Raw genomic sequence first — 20,803 nt, 5'->3', positions numbered from 1 at the left:
ACCTTTATTTATTCAGTAATATGTACAAAGTGGAAGCAACATGCAATCACCATTAAAGCAATGCATTTTCAGCCACCAAACCCTCCTTATAAGTATAAGGGGTACAAAAGATATCCTTTATCTGCCTTGGTAAAATACAGTGAGGTTTCCATTGCAAGAATTCATACATTTCGTATCACATGTAGATCTTGGAACATGGAAAAAAAAATCTTTTGTCAAATGCACAAATTCTGCAAAATGTAACTGCTTCTCTACTGCAGTTTGTTGATTTTGTGCTAAGAGCATATTTAAACCCAATTGTTCATTGTTTTGTATATGAAATGATGATATATCTTATTGTTTCTTACAGTGCATTGGGTTGAAAAACATTTTAACAGGCTCTATTGACGAGGGTATATGGTTATGAAACAGGGACTTCTTGAACTGCATTCCTACGCTCTACCACTGAGTTAAACCCTTGAATGCTGAAAACTGCCCTTTTTTAAAAAGGTGATAGAGTGGGTGACTGTATGGAACTTGTAGAACTAATGACATCAGTGCACTTCTGGTCAGCTGTACAAATTAATACATTTCACTAAGGGCATATTATTGGTTTCCACCACAGTTTTATAACATTCATATGAGCTTCCAATGGACTATTTCAAACTGATAATATCACCTGTAGAATTTGGGTGAATGTAAAACACAGCTTGTATCATATGACGAAATCCTAAACAGTTTCATGGTGTTTACCCTATGTTTCAGGTGATGATCAGGAGTATTTCAAATGTAGAAATGTGTTGCTCATTACATAAAATGCTAAGATTGTAAAAGTTTTCTTCAATTTATTTAATAAAAAAAAATATTTCTACAGGTAAAACAGTTGAACAAGGGGGCACCCAGATTTGAAGTAGGGACCTCTTGATCTTCAGTCAAATGCTCTACCACTGGGCTATACCCCCAGTTCTGACATGTTCACCTTTATTAATTCAGTAATATGTACAAAGTGCAAGCAACATGCAATCACCATCAAAGCAATGCATTTTCAGCCACCAAACCCTCCTTATAAGTATAAGGGGTACAAAAGATATCCTTTATCTGCCTTGGTAAAATACAGTGAGGTTTCCATTGCAAGAATTCATACATTTTGTATCACATGTAGATCTTGGAACATGGAAAAAAAATCTTTTGTCAAATGCACAAATTCTGCAAAATGTAACTTCTTCTCCACTGCAGTTTGTTGATTTTGTGCTAAGAGCATAGTTAAACCCAATTGTTCATTGTTTTGTTTATGAAATGATGATATATATTATTGTTTCTTACAGTGCATTGGGTTGAAAAACATTTTAACAGGATCTATTGCAGAGGGTATATGGTTATGAAACAGGGACTTCTTGAACTACACTCCTATGCTCTACCACTGACATAAACCCTTGAATGTTGAAAACTGCCCTTTTTTTAAAAAGGTGATAGAGTGGGTGACTGTATGGAACTTGTAGAACTAATGACATCAGTGCACTTCTGGTCAGCTGTACAAATTAATACATTTCATTAAGGGCATATTATTGGTTTCCACCACAGTTTTATAACATTCATATGGGCTTCCAATGGACTCTTTCAAACTGATAATATCACCAGTACAACTTGGGTGAATGTAAAACACAGCTTGTATCATATGAAGAAATCCTAAACAGTTTCATGGTGTTTACCCTATGTTTCAGGTGATGATCAGGAGTATTTCAAATGTAGAAATGTGTTGCTCATTACATAAAATGCTAAGATTGTAAATGTTTGCTTCAATGTATTTAATTAAAACAATATTTCTACAGGTAAAACAGTTGGACAAGGGGGCACCCAGATTTGAACTAGGAACCTTTTTATCTGCAGTGAAATGCTCTACCCTTGAGCTATACCCCCATTTCTGAAATGTTCACCTTTATTTATTCAGTAATATGTACAAAGTGGAAGCAACATGCAATCACCATCAAAGCAATTAATTTTCAGCCACCAAACCCTCCTTATAAGTATATGGGGTGCAAAGGATGTCCTTTATCTGCCTTGGTAAAATACAGTGAGGTTTCCATTGCAAGAATTCATACATTTCGTATCACATATAGATCTTGGAACATGGAAAAAAAATCTTTTGTCAAATGCACACATTCTGCAAAATGTAACTGCTTCTCTACTGCAGTTTGTTGATTTTGTGCTAAGAGCATAGTTAAACCCAATTGTTCATTGTTTTGTATATGGAATACTGATATATCCTATTGTTTCTTACAGTGCATTGGGTTGAAAAACATTTTAACAGGATCTATTGAAGAGGGTATATGGTTATGAAAAAGGGACTTCTTGAACTACACTCCTACGCTCTACCACTGTCATAAACCCTTCAATGTTGAAAACTGCCCTTTTTTAAAAAGGTGATAGAGTGGGTGACTCTATGGAACTTGTAGAACTAATGACATCAGTGCACTTCTGGTCAGCTGTACAAATTAATACATTTCATTAAGGGCATATTATTGGTTTCCACCACAGTTTTATAACATTCATATGAGCTTCCAATGGACTATTTCAAACTGATCATATCACCAGTAGAACTTGGGTGAATGTAAAACACAGCTTGTATCATATGAAGAAATCCTAAACAGCTTAATGGTGTTTACCCTATGTTTCAGGAGATGATCAGGAATATTTCAAATGTAGAAATGTGTTGCTCATTACATAAAATGCTAAAATTGTAAATGTTTTCTTCAATATTTTTAATTAAAAAAATATTTCTACAGGTAAAACAGTTGAACAAGGGGGCATCCAGATTTGAACTAAGGACCTCTTGATCTGCAGTCAAATGCTCTACCATTAAGCTATAACCCAAATTCTGAAATGCTCACCTTTATTAATTCAATAATATGTACAAAGTGCAAGCAACATGCAATCACCATCAAAGCAATGCATTTTCAACCACCAAACCCTCCTTATAAGTATATGGGGTGCGAAGGATGTCCTTTATCTGCCTTGGTAAAATACAGTGAGGTTTCCATTGCAAGAATTCATACATTTCGTATCACATGTAGATCTTTGAACATGGAAAAAAAACGTTTGTCAAATGCACAAATTCTGCAAAACATAACTTCTTCTCTACTGCAGTTTGTTGATTTTGTGCTAAGAGCATAGTAAAACTCAATTGTTCATTGTTTTGTATATGAAATGATGATATATCCTATTGTTTCTCACAGTGCATTGGGTTGAAAAATATTTTAACAGGATCTATTGCAGAGGGTATATGGTTATGAAACAGGGACTTCTTGAACTACACTCCTATGCTCTACCACTGACATAAACCCTTGAATGTTGAAAACTGCCCTTTTTTTAAAAAGGTGATAGAGTGGGTGACTGTATGGAACTTGTAGAACTAATGACATCAGTGCACTTCTGGTCAGCTGTACAAATTAATACATTTCATTAAGGGCATATTGTTGGTTTCCACCACAGTTTTATAACATTCATATGGGCTTCCAATGGACTCTTCCAAACTGATCATATCACCAGTACAACTTGGGTGAATGTAAAACACAGCTTGTATCATATGAAGAAATCCTAAACAGCTTAATGGTGTTTACCCTATGTTTCAGGAGATGATCAGGAGTATTTCAAATGTAGAAATGTGTTGCTCATTACATAAAATGCTAAGATTGTAAATGTTTTCTTCAATATTTTTAATTAAAAAAATATTTCTACAGGTAAAACAGTTGAACAAGGGGGCATCCAGATTTGAACTAGGGAACTCTTGATCTGCAGTCAAATGCTCTACCATTAAGCTATAACCCAAATTCTGAAATGTACACCTTTATTAATTCAATAATATGTACAAAGTGGAAGCAACATGCAATCACCATCAAAGAAATGCATTTTCAGCCACCAAACCCTCCTTATAAGTATATGGGGTGTGAAGGATGTCCTTTATCTGCCTTGGTAAAATACAGTGAGGTTTCCATTGCAAGAATTCATACATTTCGTATCACATGTAGATCTTGGAACATGGAAAAAAAATCTTTTGTCAAATGCACAAATTCTGCAAAATGTAACTGCTTCTCTACTGCAGTTTGTTGATTTTGTGCTAAGAGCATAGTTAAACCCAATTGTTCATTGTTTTGTATATGGAATGATGATATATCCTATTGTCTCTTACAGTGCATTGGGTTGAAAAACATTTTAACAGGATCTATTGAAGAGGGTATATGGTTATGAAACAGGGACTTCTTGAACTACACTCCTACGCTCTACCACTGTCATAAACCCTTCAATGTTGAAAACTGCCCTTTTTTAAAAAGGTGATAGAGTGGGTGACTGTATGGAACTTGTAGAACTAATGACATCAGTGCACTTCTGGTCAGCTGTACAAATTAATACATTTCATTTAGGGCATATTATTGGTTTCCACCACAGTTTTATAACATTCATATGAGCTTCCAATGGACTATTTCAAACTGATAATATCACCAGTAGAACTTGGGTGAATTTAAAACACAGCTTGTATCATATGAAGAAATCCTAAACAGTTTCATGGTGTTTACCCTGTGTTTCAGGAGATGATCAGGAGTATTTCAAATGTAGAAATGTGTTGCTCATTACATAAAATGCTAAGATTGTAAATGTTTTCTTCAATTTATTTAATAAAAAAAATATTTCTACAGGTACAACAGTTGAACAAGGAGGCACCCAGATTTGAACTAGGAACATCTTGATCTGCAGTGAAATGCTTTACCACTGAGCTATACCCCCAGTTCTGAAAAGTTCACCATTATTAATTCAGTAATATGTACAAAGTGCAAGCAACATGCAATCACCATCAAAGCAATGCAATTTCAGCCACCAAACCCTCCTTATAAGTATATGGGGTGCGAAGGATGTCCTTTATCTGCCTTGGTAAAATACAGTGAGGTTTCCATTGCAAGAATTCATACATTTCGTACCACATGTAGATCTTGGAACATGGAAAAAAATCTTTTGTCAAATGCACAAATTCTGCAAAATGTAACTGCTTCTCTACTGCAGTTTGTTGATTTTGTGCTAAGAGCATAGTTAAACTCAATTGTTCATTGTTTTGTATATGAAATGATGATATATCCTATTGTTTCTTACAGTGCATTGGGTTGAAAAACATTTTAACAGGATCTATTGAAGAGGGTATATGGTTATGAAACAGGGACTTCTTGAACTACACGCCTATGCTCTACCACTGACATAAACCCTTGAATGTTGAAAACTGCCCTTTTTTAAAAAAGGTGATAGAGTGGGTGACTGTATGGAACTTGTAGAACTAATCACATCAGTGCACTTCTGGTCAGCTGTACAAATTAATACATTTCATTAAGGGCATATTATTGGTTTCCACCACAGATTTATAACATTCATATGAGCTTCCAATGGACTATTTCAAACTGATCATATCACCAGTAGAACTTGGGTGAATGTGAAACACAGCTTGTATCATATGAAGAAATCCTAAACAGCGTAATGGTGTTTACCCTATGTTTCAGGTGATGATCAGGAGTATTTCAAATGTAGAAATGTGTTGCTCATTACATAAAATGCTAAAATTGTAAATGTTTACTTCAATTTATTTAATTAAAAAAATATATCTACAGGTAAAAGAGTTGGACAAGGAGGCACCCAGATTTGAATTAGGGACCTTTTGATCTGCAGTGAAATGCTCTACCCCTGAGCTATACCCCCATTTCTGGAATGTTCACCTTTATTTATTCAGTAATATGTACAAAGTGGAAGCAACATGCAATCACCATCAAAGCAATGCATGTTCAGCCACCAAACCCTCCTTATAAGTATAAGGGGTGCGAAGGATGTCCTTTATCTGCCTTGGTAAAATACAGTGAGGTTTCCATTGCAAGAATTCATACATTTCGTATCACATATAGATCTTGGAACATGGAAAAAAAATCTTTTGTCAAATGCACACATTCTGCAAAATGTAACTGCTTCTCTACTGCAGTTTGTTGATTGTGTGCTAAGAGCATAGTTAAACCCAATTGTTCATTGTTTTGTATATGGAATGATGATATATCCTATTGTTTCTTACAGTGCATTGGGTTGAAAAACATTTTAACAGGATCTATTGAAGAGGGTATATGGTTATGCAACAGGGACTTCTTGAACTACACTCCTACGCTCTACCACTGACATAAACCCTTCAATGTTGAAAACTGCCCTTTTTTAAAAAGGTGATAGAGTGGGTGACTCTATGGAACTTGTAGAACTAATGACATCAGTGCACTTCTGGTCAGCTGTACAAATTAATACATTTCATTAAGGGCATATTATTGGTTTCCACCACAGTTTTATAACATTCATATGAGCTTCCAATGGACTATTTCAAACTGATAATATCACCAGTAGAACTTGGGTGAATGTAAAACACAGCTTGTATCATATGAAGAAATCCTAAACAGTTTCATGGTGTTTACCCCATGTTTCAGGAGATGATCAGGAGCATTTCAAATGTAGAAATGTGTTGCTCATTACATAAAATGCTAAGATTGAAAATGTTTTCTTCAATTTATTTAATTAAAAAAAAAATTCTACAGGTAAAACAGTTGAACAAGGGGGCACCCAGATTTGAACTAGGGACCTCTTGATCTGCAGTCAAATGCTCTACCACTGAGCTATACCCCCAGTTCTGAAAAGTTCACCTTTATTAATTCAGTAATATGTACAAAGTGCAAGCAACATGCAATCACCATCAAAGCAATGCAATTTCAGCCACCAAACCCTCCTTATAAGTATATGGGGTGCGAAGGATGTCCTTTATCTGCCGTGGTAAAATACAGTGAGGTTTCCATTGCAAGAATTCATACATTTCGTACCACATGTAGATCTTGGAACATGGAAAAAAATCTTTTGACAAATGCACACATTATGCAAAATGTAACTGCTTCTCTACTGCAGTTTGTTGATTTTGTGCTAAGAGCATAGTTAAACTCAATTGTTCATTGTTTTGTATATGAAATGATGATATATCCTATTGTTTCTTACAGTGCATTGGGTTGAAACACATTTTAACAGGATCTATTGAAGAGGGTATATGGTTATGAAACAGGGACTTCTTGAACTACACTCCTACGCTCTACCACTGACATAAACCCTTCAATGTTGAAAACTGCCCTTTATAAAAAGGTGATAGTGTGGGTGACTGTATGGAACTTGTATAACTAATGACATCAGTGCACTTCTGGTCAGCTGTACAAATTAATACATTTCATTAAGGGCATATTATTGGTTTCCACCACAGTTTTATAACATTCATATGAGCTTCCAATGGACTATTTCAAACTGATAATATCACCAGTAGAACTTGGGTGAATGTAAAACACAGCTTGTATCATATGCAGAAATCCTAAACAGCTTAATGGTGTTTACCCTATGTTTCAGGTGATGATCAGGAGTATTTGAAATGTAGAAATGTGTTGCTCATTACATAAAATGCTAAGATTGTAAATGTTTTCTTCAATTTATTTAATTAAAAAAATATTTCTACAGGTAAAACAGTTGAACAAGGGGGCACCCAGATTTGAACTAGGGACCTCTTGATCTGCAGTCAAATGCTCTACCACTGAGCTATACCCCCAGTTCTGAACAGTTCACCTTTATTAATTCAGTAATATGTACAAAGTGCAAGCAACATGCAATCACCATCAAAGCAATGCATTTTCAGCCACCAAATACTCCTTATAAGTATATGGGGTGCGAAGGATGTCCTTTATCTGCCTTGGTAAAATACAGTGAGGTTTAAGAATTCATACATTTCGTATCACATGTAGATCTTGGAACATGGAAAAAAAATCTTTTGTCAAATGCACAAATTCTGCAAAATGTAACTGCTTCTCTACTGCAGTTTGTTGATGTTGTGCTAAGAGCATAGTTAAACCCAATTGTTCATTGTTTTGTATATGAAATGATGATATATCCTATTGTTTCTTACAGTGCATTGGGTTGAAAAACATTTTAACAGGATCTATTGAAGAGGGTATATGGTTATGAAACAGGGACTTCTTGAACTACACTCCTACGCTCTACCACTGACATAAACCCTTGAATGTTGAAAACTGCCCTTTTTTAAAAAGTTGATAGAGTGGGTGACTCTATGGAACTTGTAGAACTAATGACATCAGTGCACTTTTGCTCAGCTGTACAAATTAATACATTTCATTAAGGGCACATTATTGGTTTCCAGCACATTTTTATAACATTCATATGAGCTTCCAATGGACCATTTCAAGCTGATCATATCACCAGTAGAACTTGGGTGAATGTAAAACACAGCTTGTATCATATGAAGAAATCCTAAACAGCTTAATGGTGTTTACCCTATGTTTCAGGTGATGATCAGGAGTATTTCAAATGTAGAAAAGTGTTGCTCATTACATAAAATGCTAAGATTGTAAATGTTTACTTCAATTTATTCAATTGAGAAATATTTCTACAGGTAAAACAGTTGGACAACGGGGCACCCCGATTTGAACTAGGGACCTCTTGATCTGCAGTGAAATGCTCTATCCCTGAGCTATAACCACATTTCTGAAATGTTCACCTTTATTTATTCAGTAATATGTACAAAGTGGAAGCAACATCCAATCACCATCAAAGCAATTCATTTTCAGCCACCACACCCTCATTATATGTATAAGGGGTACAAAAGATGTCCTTTATCTGCCTTGGTAAAATACAGTGAGGTTTCCATTGCAAGAATTCATACATTTCGTATCACATGTAGATCTTGGAACATGGAAAAAAAACTTTTGTCAAATGCACAAATTCCGCAAAACGTAACTGCTTCTCTACTGCAGTTTGTTGATTTTGTGCTAACAGCATAGTTAAACCCAATTGTTCATTGTTTTGTATATGAAATGATGATATATCTTATTTTTTCTTACAGTGCATTGGGTTGAAAAACATTTTAACAGGATCTATTGAAGAGGGTATATGTTTATGAAACAGGGACTTCTTGAACTGCATTCCTACGCTCTACCACTGAGTGAAACCCTTGAATGCTGAAAACTGCCCTTTTTTAAAAAGGTGATAGAGTGGGTGACTGTATGGAACTTGTAGAACTAATGACATCAGTGCACTTCTGGTCAGCTGTACAAATTAATACATTTCATTTAGGGCATATTATTGGTTTCCACCACAGTTTTATAACATTCATATGAGCTTCCAATGGACTATTTCAAACTGATAATATCACCAGTTGAACTTGGGTGAATTTAAAACACAGCTTGTATCATATGAAGAAATCCTAAACAGTTTCATGGTGTTTACCCTGTGTTTCAGGAGATGATCAGGAGTATTTCAAATGTAGAAATGTGTTGCTCATTACATAAAATGCTAAGATTGTAAATGTTTTCTTCAATTTATTTAATAAAAAAATATTTCTACAGGTAAAACAGTTGAACAAGGGGGCACCCAGATTTGAACTAGGGACATCTTGATCTGCAGTGAAATGCTCTACCACTGAGCTATACCCCCAGTTCTGAAAAGTTCACCATTATTAATTCAGTAATATGTACAAAGTGCAAGCAACATGCAATCACCATCAAAGCAATGCAATTTCAGCCACCAAACCCTCCTTATAAGTATATGGGGTGCGAAGGATATCCTTTATCTGCCTTGGTAAAATACAGTGAGGTTTCCATTGCAAGAATTCATACATTTCGTACCACATGTAGATCTTGGAACATGGAAAAAAATCTTTTGTCAAATGCACAAATTCTCCAAAATGTAACTGCTTCTCTACTGCAGTTTGTTGGTTTTGTGCTAAGAGCATAGTTAAACTCAATTGTTCATTGTTTTGTATATGAAATGATGATATATCCTATTGTTTCTTACAGTGCATTGGGTTGAAAAACATTTTAACAGGATCTATTGAAGAGGGTATATGGTTATGAAACAGGGACTTCTTGAACTACACGCCTATGCTCTACCACTGACATAAACCCTTGAATGTTGAAAACTGCCCTTTTTTAAAAAAGGTGATAGAGTGGGTAACTGTATGGAACTTGTAGAACTAATGACATCAGTGCACTTCTGGTCAGCTGTACAAATTAATACATTTCATTAAGGGCATATTATTGGTTTCCACCACAGATTTATAACATTCATATGAGCTTCCAATGGACTATTTCAAACTGATCATATCACCAGTAGAACTTGGGTGAATGTGAAACACAGCTTGTATCATATGAAGAAATCCTAAACAGCGTAATGGTGTTTACCCTATGTTTCAGGTGATGATCAGGAGTATTTCAAATGTAGAAATGTGTTGCTCATTACATAAAATGCTAAAATTGTAAATGTTTACTTCAATTTATTTAATTAAAAAAATATATCTACAGGTAAAACAGTTGGACAAGGGGGCACCCAGATTTGAATTAGGGACCTTTTGATCTGCAGTGAAATGCTCTACCCCTGAGCTATACCCCCATTTCTGGAATGTTCACCTTTATTTATTCAGTAATATGTACAAAGTGGAAGCAACATGCAATCACCATCAAAGCAATGCATGTTCAGCCACCAAACCCTCCTTATAAGTATAAGGGGTGCGAAGGATGTCCTTTATCTGCCTTGGTAAAATACAGTGAGGTTTCCATTGCAAGAATTCATACATTTCGTATCACATATAGATCTTGGAACATGGAAAAAAAATCTTTTGTCAAATGCACACATTCTGCAAAATGTAACTGCTTCTCTACTGCAGTTTGTTGATTGTGTGCTAAGAGCATAGTTAAACCCAATTGTTCATTGTTTTGTATATGGAATGATGATATATCCTATTGTTTCTTACAGTGCATTGGGTTGAAAAACATTTTAACAGGATCTATTGAAGAGGGTATATGGTTATGCAACAGGGACTTCTTGAACTACACTCCTACGCTCTACCACTGACATAAACCCTTCAATGTTGAAAACTGCCCTTTTTTAAAAAGGTGATAGAGTGGGTGACTCTATGGAACTTGTAGAACTAATGACATCAGTGCACTTCTGGTCAGCTGTACAAATTAATACATTTCATTAAGGGCATATTATTGGTTTCCACCACAGTTTTATAACATTCATATGAGCTTCCAATGGACTATTTCAAACTGATAATATCACCAGTAGAACTTGGGTGAATGTAAAACACAGCTTGTATCATATGAAGAAATCCTAAACAGTTTCATGGTGTTTACCCCATGTTTCAGGAGATGATCAGGAGCATTTCAAATGTAGAAATGTGTTGCTCATTACATAAAATGCTAAGATTGAAAATGTTTTCTTCAATTTATTTAATTAAAAAAAAAATTCTACAGGTAAAACAGTTGAACAAGGGGGCACCCAGATTTGAACTAGGGACCTCTTGATCTGCAGTCAAATGCTCTACCACTGAGCTATACCCCCAGTTCTGAAAAGTTCACCTTTATTAATTCAGTAATATGTACAAAGTGCAAGCAACATGCAATCACCATCAAAGCAATGCAATTTCAGCCACCAAACCCTCCTTATAAGTATATGGGGTGCGAAGGATGTCCTTTATCTGCCGTGGTAAAATACAGTGAGGTTTCCATTGCAAGAATTCATACATTTCGTACCACATGTAGATCTTGGAACATGGAAAAAAATCTTTTGACAAATGCACACATTATGCAAAATGTAACTGCTTCTCTACTGCAGTTTGTTGATTTTGTGCTAAGAGCATAGTTAAACTCAATTGTTCATTGTTTTGTATATGAAATGATGATATATCCTATTGTTTCTTACAGTGCATTGGGTTGAAACACATTTTAACAGGATCTATTGAAGAGGGTATATGGTTATGAAACAGGGACTTCTTGAACTACACTCCTACGCTCTACCACTGACATAAACCCTTCAATGTTGAAAACTGCCCTTTATAAAAAGGTGATAGTGTGGGTGACTGTATGGAACTTGTATAACTAATGACATCAGTGCACTTCTGGTCAGCTGTACAAATTAATACATTTCATTAAGGGCATATTATTGGTTTCCACCACAGTTTTATAACATTCATATGAGCTTCCAATGGACTATTTCAAACTGATAATATCACCAGTAGAACTTGGGTGAATGTAAAACACAGCTTGTATCATATGCAGAAATCCTAAACAGCTTAATGGTGTTTACCCTATGTTTCAGGTGATGATCAGGAGTATTTGAAATGTAGAAATGTGTTGCTCATTACATAAAATGCTAAGATTGTAAATGTTTTCTTCAATTTATTTAATTAAAAAAATATTTCTACAGGTAAAACAGTTGAACAAGGGGGCACCCAGATTTGAACTAGGGACCTCTTGATCTGCAGTCAAATGCTCTACCACTGAGATATACCCCCAGTTCTGAACAGTTCACCTTTATTAATTCAGTAATATGTACAAAGTGCAAGCAACATGCAATCACCATCAAAGCAATGCATTTTCAGCCACCAAATACTCCTTATAAGTATATGGGGTGCGAAGGATGTCCTTTATCTGCCTTGGTAAAATACAGTGAGGTTTAAGAATTCATACATTTCGTATCACATGTAGATCTTGGAACATGGAAAAAAAATCTTTTGTCAAATGCACAAATTCTGCAAAATGTAACTGCTTCTCTACTGCAGTTTGTTGATGTTGTGCTAAGAGCATAGTTAAACCCAATTGTTCATTGTTTTGTATATGAAATGATGATATATCCTATTGTTTCTTACAGTGCATTGGGTTGAAAAACATTTTAACAGGATCTATTGAAGAGGGTATATGGTTATGAAACAGGGACTTCTTGAACTACACTCCTACGCTCTACCACTGACATAAACCCTTGAATGTTGAAAACTGCCCTTTTTTAAAAAGTTGATAGAGTGGGTGACTCTATGGAACTTGTAGAACTAATGACATCAGTGCACTTTTGCTCAGCTGTACAAATTAATACATTTCATTAAGGGCACATTATTGGTTTCCAGCACATTTTTATAACATTCATATGAGCTTCCAATGGACCATTTCAAGCTGATCATATCACCAGTAGAACTTGGGTGAATGTAAAACACAGCTTGTATCATATGAAGAAATCCTAAACAGCTTAATGGTGTTTACCCTATGTTTCAGGTGATGATCAGGAGTATTTCAAATGTAGAAAAGTGTTGCTCATTACATAAAATGCTAAGATTGTAAATGTTTACTTCAATTTATTCAATTGAGAAATATTTCTACAGGTAAAACAGTTGGACAACGGGGCACCCCGATTTGAACTAGGGACCTCTTGATCTGCAGTGAAATGCTCTATCCCTGAGCTATAACCACATTTCTGAAATGTTCACCTTTATTTATTCAGTAATATGTACAAAGTGGAAGCAACATCCAATCACCATCAAAGCAATTCATTTTCAGCCACCACACCCTCATTATATGTATAAGGGGTACAAAAGATGTCCTTTATCTGCCTTGGTAAAATACAGTGAGGTTTCCATTGCAAGAATTCATACATTTCGTATCACATGTAGATCTTGGAACATGGAAAAAAAACTTTTGTCAAATGCACAAATTCCGCAAAACGTAACTGCTTCTCTACTGCAGTTTGTTGATTTTGTGCTAACAGCATAGTTAAACCCAATTGTTCATTGTTTTGTATATGAAATGATGATATATCTTATTTTTTCTTACAGTGCATTGGGTTGAAAAACATTTTAACAGGATCTATTGAAGAGGGTATATGTTTATGAAACAGGGACTTCTTGAACTGCATTCCTACGCTCTACCACTGAGTGAAACCCTTGAATGCTGAAAACTGCCCTTTTTTAAAAAGGTGATAGAGTGGGTGACTGTATGGAACTTGTAGAACTAATGACATCAGTGCACTTCTGGTCAGCTGTACAAATTAATACATTTCATTTAGGGCATATTATTGGTTTCCACCACAGTTTTATAACATTCATATGAGCTTCCAATGGACTATTTCAAAGTGATAATATCACCAGTTGAACTTGGGTGAATTTAAAACACAGCTTGTATCATATGAAGAAATCCTAAACAGTTTCATGGTGTTTACCCTGTGTTTCAGGAGATGATCAGGAGTATTTCAAATGTAGAAATGTGTTGCTCATTACATAAAATGCTAAGATTGTAAATGTTTTCTTCAATTTATTTAATAAAAAAATATTTCTACAGGTAAAACAGTTGAACAAGGGGGCACCCAGATTTGAACTAGGGACATCTTGATCTGCAGTGAAATGCTCTACCACTGAGCTATACCCCCAGTTCTGAAAAGTTCACCATTATTAATTCAGTAATATGTACAAAGTGCAAGCAACATGCAATCACCATCAAAGCAATGCAATTTCAGCCACCAAACCCTCCTTATAAGTATATGGGGTGCGAAGGATATCCTTTATCTGCCTTGGTAAAATACAGTGAGGTTTCCATTGCAAGAATTCATACATTTCGTACCACATGTAGATCTTGGAACATGGAAAAAAATCTTTTGTCAAATGCACAAATTCTCCAAAATGTAACTGCTTCTCTACTGCAGTTTGTTGGTTTTGTGCTAAGAGCATAGTTAAACTCAATTGTTCATTGTTTTGTATATGAAATGATGATATATCCTATTGTTTCTTACAGTGCATTGGGTTGAAAAACATTTTAACAGGATCTATTGAAGAGGGTATATGGTTATGAAACAGGGACTTCTTGAACTACACGCCTATGCTCTACCACTGACATAAACCCTTGAATGTTGAAAACTGCCCTTTTTTAAAAAAGGTGATAGAGTGGGTAACTGTATGGAACTTGTAGAACTAATGACATCAGTGCACTTCTGGTCAGCTGTACAAATTAATACATTTCATTAAGGGCATATTATTGGTTTCCACCACAGATTTATAACATTCATATGAGCTTCCAATGGACTATTTCAAACTGATCATATCACCAGTAGAACTTGGGTGAATGTGAAACACAGCTTGTATCATATGAAGAAATCCTAAACAGCGTAATGGTGTTTACCCTATGTTTCAGGTGATGATCAGGAGTATTTCAAATGTAGAAATGTGTTGCTCATTACATAAAATGCTAAAATTGTAAATGTTTACTTCAATTTATTTAATTAAAAAAATATATCTACAGGTAAAACAGTTGGACAAGGGGGCACCCAGATTTGAATTAGGGACCTTTTGATTTGCAGTGAAATGCTCTACCCCTGAGCTATACCCCCATTTCTGGAATGTTCACCTTTATTTATTCAGTAATATGTACAAAGTGGAAGCAACATGCAATCACCATCAAAGCAATGCATGTTCAGCCACCAAACCCTCCTTATAAGTATAAGGGGTGCGAAGGATGTCCTTTATCTGCCTTGGTAAAATACAGTGAGGTTTCCATTGCAAGAATTCATACATTTCGTATCACATATAGATCTTGGAACATGGAAAAAAAATCTTTTGTCAAATGCACAAATTCTGCAAAATGTAACTGCTTCTCTACTGCAGTTTGTTTATTTTGTGCTAAGAGCATAGTTAAACCCAATTGTTCATTGTTTTGTATATGGAATGATGATATATCCTATTGTTTCTTACAGTGCATTGGGTTGAAAAACATTTTAACAGGATCTATTGAAGAGGGTATATGGTTATGCAACAGGGACTTCTTGAACTACACTCCTACGCTCTACCACTGACATAAACCCTTCAATGTTGAAAACTGCCCTTTTTTAAAAAGGTGATAGAGTGGGTGACTCTATGGAACTTGTAGAACTAATGACATCAGTGCACTTCTGGTCAGCTGTACAAATTAATACATTTCATTAAGGGCATATTATTGGTTTCCACCACAGTTTTATAACATTCATATGAGCTTCCAATGGACTATTTCACACGGATAATATCACCAGTAGAACTTGGGTGAATGTAAAACACAGCTTGTATCATATGAAGAAATCCTAAACAGTTTCATGGTGTTTACCCCATGTTTCAGGAGATGATCAGGAGCATTTCAAATGTAGAAATGTGTTGCTCATTACATAAAATGCTAAGATTGAAAATGTTTTCTTCAATTTATTTAATTAAAAAAAAATTTCTACAGGTAAAACAGTTGAACAAGGGGGCACCCAGATTTGAACTAGGGACCTCTTGATCTGCAGTCAAATGCTCTACCACTGAGCTATACCCCCAGTTCTGAAAGGTTCACCTTTATTAATTCAGTAATATGTACAAAGTGCAAGCAACATGCAATCACCATCAAAGCAATGCAATTTCAGCCACCAAACCCTCCTTATAAGTATATGGGGTGCGAAGGATGTACTTTATCTGCCATGGTAAAATACAGTGAGGTTTCCATTGCAAGAATTCATACATTTCGTACCACATGTAGATCTTGGAACATGGAAAAAAATCTTTTGTCAAATGCACACATTATGCAAAATGTAACTGCTTCTCTACTGCAGTTTGTTGATTTTGTGCTAAGAGCATAGTTAAACTCAATTGTTCATTGTTTTGTATATGAAATGATGATATATCCTATTGTTTCTTACAGTGCATTGGGTTGAAACACATTTTAACAGGATCTATTGAAGAGGGTATATGGTTATGAAACAGGGACTTCTTGAACTATACTCCTACGCTCTACCACTGACATAAACCCTTCAATGTTGAAAACTGCCCTTTATAAAAAGGTGATAGTGTGGGTGACTGTATGGAACTTGTAGAACTAATGACATCAGTGCACTTCTGGTCAGCTGTACAAATTAATACATTTCATTAAGGGCATATTATTGGTTTCCACCACAGTTTTATAACATTCATATGAGCTTCCAATGGACTATTTCAAACTGATCATATCACCAGTAGAACTTGGGTGAATGTAAAAGACAGCTTGTATCAGTAGAAGAAATCCTAAACAGCTTAATGGTGTTTACCCTATGTTTCAGGAGATGATCAGGAGTATTTCAAATGTAGAAATGTGTTGCTCATTACATAAAATGCTAAGATTGTAAATGTTTTCTTCAATTTATTTAATTAAAAAAATATTTCTACAGGTAAAATATTTGAACAAGGTTGCACCCAGATTTGAACTAGGGACCTTTTGATCTGCAGCCACATGCTCTACCACTGAGCTATACCCCAAGTTCTGAAATGTTCACCTTTATTAATTCAGTAAAAAGTACAAAGTGCAAGCAACATGCAATCACCATCAAAGCAATGCATTTTCAGCCACCAAACCCTCCTTATAAGTATATGGGGTGCGAAGGATGTCCTTTATCTGCCTTGGTAAAATACAGTGAGGTTTCCATTGCAAGAATTCATACATTTCGTATCACATGTAGATCTTGGAACATGGAAAAAAAATCTTTTGTCAAATGCACAAATTCTGCAAAATGTAACTGCTTCTCTACTGCAGTTTGTTGATTTTGTGCTAAGAGCAGAGTTAAACCCAATTGTACATTGTTTTGTATATGAAATGATGATATATCCTATTGTTTCTTAAAGTGCATTGGGTTGAAAAACATTTTAACAGGATCTATTGAAGAGGGTATATGGTTATGAAACAGGGACTTCTTGAACTACACTCCTACGCCCTACTACTGACATAAACCCTTCAATGTTGAAAACTGCCCTTTTTTAAAAAGGTGATAGAGTGGGTGACTCTATGGAACTTGTAGAACTAATGACATCAGTGCACTTCCGGTCAGCTGTACAAATTAATACATTTCATTAAGGGCATATTATTGCTTTCCACCACAGTTTTATAACATTCATATGAGCTTCCAATGGACTATTTCAAACTGATAATATCACCAGTAGAACTTGGGTGAATGTAAAACACAGCTTGTATCATATGAAGAAATCCTAAACAGTTTCATGTTGTTTACCCTATGTTTCAGGAGATGATCAGGAGTATTTCAAATGTAGAAATGTGTTGCTCATTACATCAAATGCTAAGATTGTAAATGTTTTTTTCTACAGGTAAAACAGTTGAACAAGGGGGCACCCAGATTTGAACTAGGGACTTCTTGATCTGCAGTCAAATGCTCTACCACTGAGCTATACCCCCAGTTCTGAAAAGTTCACCTTTATTAATTCAGTAATATGTACAAAGTGCAAGCAACATGCAATCACCATCAAAGCAATGCATTTTCAGCCACCAAATCCTCCTTATAAGTATATGGGGTGCGAAGGATGTCCTTTATCTGCCTTGGTAAAATACAGTGAGGTTTCCATTGCAAGAATTCATACATTTCGTATCACATGTAGATCTTGGAACATGGAAAAAAAATCTTTTGTCAAATGCACAAATTCTGCAAAATGTAACTGCTTCTCTACTGCAGTTTGTTGATGTTGTGCTAAGAGCATAGTTAAACCCAATTGTTCATTGTTTTGTATATGAAATGATGATATATCCTATTGTTTCTTACAGTGCATTGGGTTGAAAAACATTTTAACAGTATCTATTGAAGAGAGTATATGGTTATGAAACAGGGACTTCTTGAACTACACTCCTACGCTCTACCACTGACATAAACCCTTCAATGTTGAAAACTGCCCTTTTTTAAAAAGGTGATAGAGTGGGTGACTCTATGGAACTTGTAAAACTAATGACATCAGTGCACTTTTGCTCAGCTGTACAAATTAATACATTTCATTAAGGGCACATTATTGGTTTCCAGCACATTTTTATAACATTCATATGAGCTTCCAATGGACCATTTCAAACTGATCATATCACCAGTAGAACTTGGGTGAATGTAAAACACAGCTTGTATCATATGAAGAAATCCTAAACAGCTTAATGGTGTTTACCCTATGTTTCAGGTGATGATCAGGAGTATTTCAAATGTGGAAAAGTGTTGCTCATTACATAAAATGCTAAGATTGTAAATGTTTACTTCAATTTATTCAATTGAGAAATATTTCTACAGGTAAAACAGTTGGACAAGGGGGCACCCAGATTTGAACTAGGGACTTCTTGTTCTGCAGTGAAATGCTCTACCCCTGAGCTGTAACCCCATTTCTGAAATGTTCCCCTTTATTTATTCAGTAATATGTACAAAGTGGAAGCAACATGCAATCACCATCAAAGCAATTCATTTTCAGCCACCAAACCCTCATTATATGTATAAGGGGTACAAAAGATGTCCTTTATCTGCCTTGGTAAAATACAGTGAGGTTTCCATTGCAAGAATTCATACATTTCGTATCACATGTAGATCTTGGAACATGGAAAAAAAGCTTTTGTCAAATGCACAAATTCCGCAAAACGTAACTGCTTCTCTACTGCAGTTTGTTGAGTTTGTGCTAAGAGCATAGTTAAACCCAATTGTTCATTGTTTTTTATATGAAATGATGATATATCCTATTGTTTCTTACAGTGCATTGGGTTGAAAAACATTTTAACAGGATCTATTGACGAGGGTATATGGTTATGAAACAGGGACTTCTTGAACTGCACTCCTACGCTCTACCACTGAGTTAAACCCTTGAATGCTGAAAACTGCCCTTTTTTAAAAAGGTGAGAGAGTGGGTGACTGTATGGAACTGGTATAACTAATGACATCAGTGCACTTCTGGTCAGCTGTACAAATTAATACATTTCATTAAGGGCATATTATTGGTTTCCACCACAGTTTTATAACATTCCTATGAGCTTCCAATGGACTATTTCAAACTGATAATATCACCAGTAGAACATGGGTGAATGTAAAACACAGCATGTATCATATGAAGAAATCCTAAACAGTTTCATGGTGTTTACCCTATGTTTCAGGAGATGATCAGGAGTATTTCAAATGTAGAAATGTGTTGCTCATTACATCAAATGCTAAGATTGTAAATGTTTTTTTCTACAGGTAAAACAGTTGAACAAGGGGGCACCCAGATTTGAACTAGGGACCTCTTGATCTGCAGTCAAATGCTCCACCACTGAGCTATACCCCCAGTTCTGAAAAGTTCACCTTTATTAATTCAGTAATATGTACAAAGTGCAAGCAACATGCAATCACCATCAAAGCAATGCATTTTCAGCCACCAAATCCTCCTTATAAGTATATGGGGTGCGAAGGATGTCCTTTATCTGCCTTGGTAAAATACAGTGAGGTTTCCATTGCAAGAATTCATACATTTCGTATCACATGTAGATCTTGGAACATGGAAAAAAAATCTTTTGTCAAATGCACAAATTCTGCAAAATGTAACTGCTTCTCTACTGCAGTTTGTTGATGTTGTGCTAAGAGCATAGTTAAACCCAATTGTTCATTGTTTTGTATATGAAATGATGATATATCCTATTGTTTCTTACAGTGCATTGGGTTGAAAAACATTTTAACAGGATCTATTGAAGAGGGTATATGGTTATGAAACAGGGACTTCTTGAACTACACTCCTACGCTCTACCACTGACATAAACCCTTGAATGTTGAAAAGTGCCCTTTTTTAAAAGTTGATAGAGTGGGTGACTCTATGGAACTTGTAGAACTAATGACATCAGTGCACTTTTGCTCAGCTGTACAAATTAATACATTTCATTAAGGGCACATTATTGGTTTCCAGCACATTTTTATAACATTCATATGAGCTTCCAATGGACCATTTCAAGCTGATCATATCACCAGTAGAACTTGGGTGAATGTAAAACACAGCTTGTATCATATGAAGAAATCCTAAACAGCTTAATGGTGTTTACCCTATGTTTCAGGTGATGATCAGGAGTATTTCAAATGTAGAAAAGTGTTGCTCATTACATAAAATGCTAAGATTGTAAATGTTTACTTCAATTTATTCAATTGAGAAATATTTCTA

General features: G+C 35.4%; 8 non-coding genes across 8 annotated transcripts; all 8 read right to left on the bottom strand.

Annotated features, from left to right (window-relative positions):
• Positions 1-869: 869 nt before the first annotated feature.
• On the bottom strand, positions 870-941 carry TRNAF-GAA (transfer RNA phenylalanine (anticodon GAA)). The gene has a single exon. It is a non-coding gene; the product is annotated as a tRNA-Phe (tRNA).
• A 5,653-nt stretch (positions 942-6,594) lies between these two features.
• TRNAC-GCA (transfer RNA cysteine (anticodon GCA)) lies at positions 6,595-6,666 on the bottom strand. Its single transcript has one exon. It is a non-coding gene; the product is annotated as a tRNA-Cys (tRNA).
• Positions 6,667-7,546: 880 nt separating this feature from the next.
• Positions 7,547-7,618, bottom strand: TRNAC-GCA (transfer RNA cysteine (anticodon GCA)). Its single transcript has one exon. It is a non-coding gene; the product is annotated as a tRNA-Cys (tRNA).
• Positions 7,619-11,352: 3,734 nt separating this feature from the next.
• TRNAC-GCA (transfer RNA cysteine (anticodon GCA)) lies at positions 11,353-11,424 on the bottom strand. Its single transcript has one exon. It is a non-coding gene; the product is annotated as a tRNA-Cys (tRNA).
• Positions 11,425-12,304: 880 nt separating this feature from the next.
• On the bottom strand, positions 12,305-12,376 carry TRNAC-GCA (transfer RNA cysteine (anticodon GCA)). The gene has a single exon. It is a non-coding gene; the product is annotated as a tRNA-Cys (tRNA).
• Positions 12,377-16,110: 3,734 nt separating this feature from the next.
• Positions 16,111-16,182, bottom strand: TRNAC-GCA (transfer RNA cysteine (anticodon GCA)). Its single transcript has one exon. It is a non-coding gene; the product is annotated as a tRNA-Cys (tRNA).
• A 1,808-nt stretch (positions 16,183-17,990) lies between these two features.
• TRNAC-GCA (transfer RNA cysteine (anticodon GCA)) lies at positions 17,991-18,062 on the bottom strand. Its single transcript has one exon. It is a non-coding gene; the product is annotated as a tRNA-Cys (tRNA).
• A 1,808-nt stretch (positions 18,063-19,870) lies between these two features.
• TRNAC-GCA (transfer RNA cysteine (anticodon GCA)) lies at positions 19,871-19,942 on the bottom strand. The gene has a single exon. It is a non-coding gene; the product is annotated as a tRNA-Cys (tRNA).
• Positions 19,943-20,803: the final 861 nt, after the last annotated feature.

The sequence above is a fragment of the Ambystoma mexicanum genome, chromosome 4q, assembly GCF_040938575.1.
Source record: "Ambystoma mexicanum isolate Mex_15411 chromosome 4q, UKY_AmexF1_1, whole genome shotgun sequence".
Classification (NCBI taxonomy): Eukaryota; Metazoa; Chordata; class Amphibia; order Caudata; family Ambystomatidae; genus Ambystoma; species Ambystoma mexicanum.
This window is presented reverse-complemented; position numbering and strand designations above follow the sequence as displayed.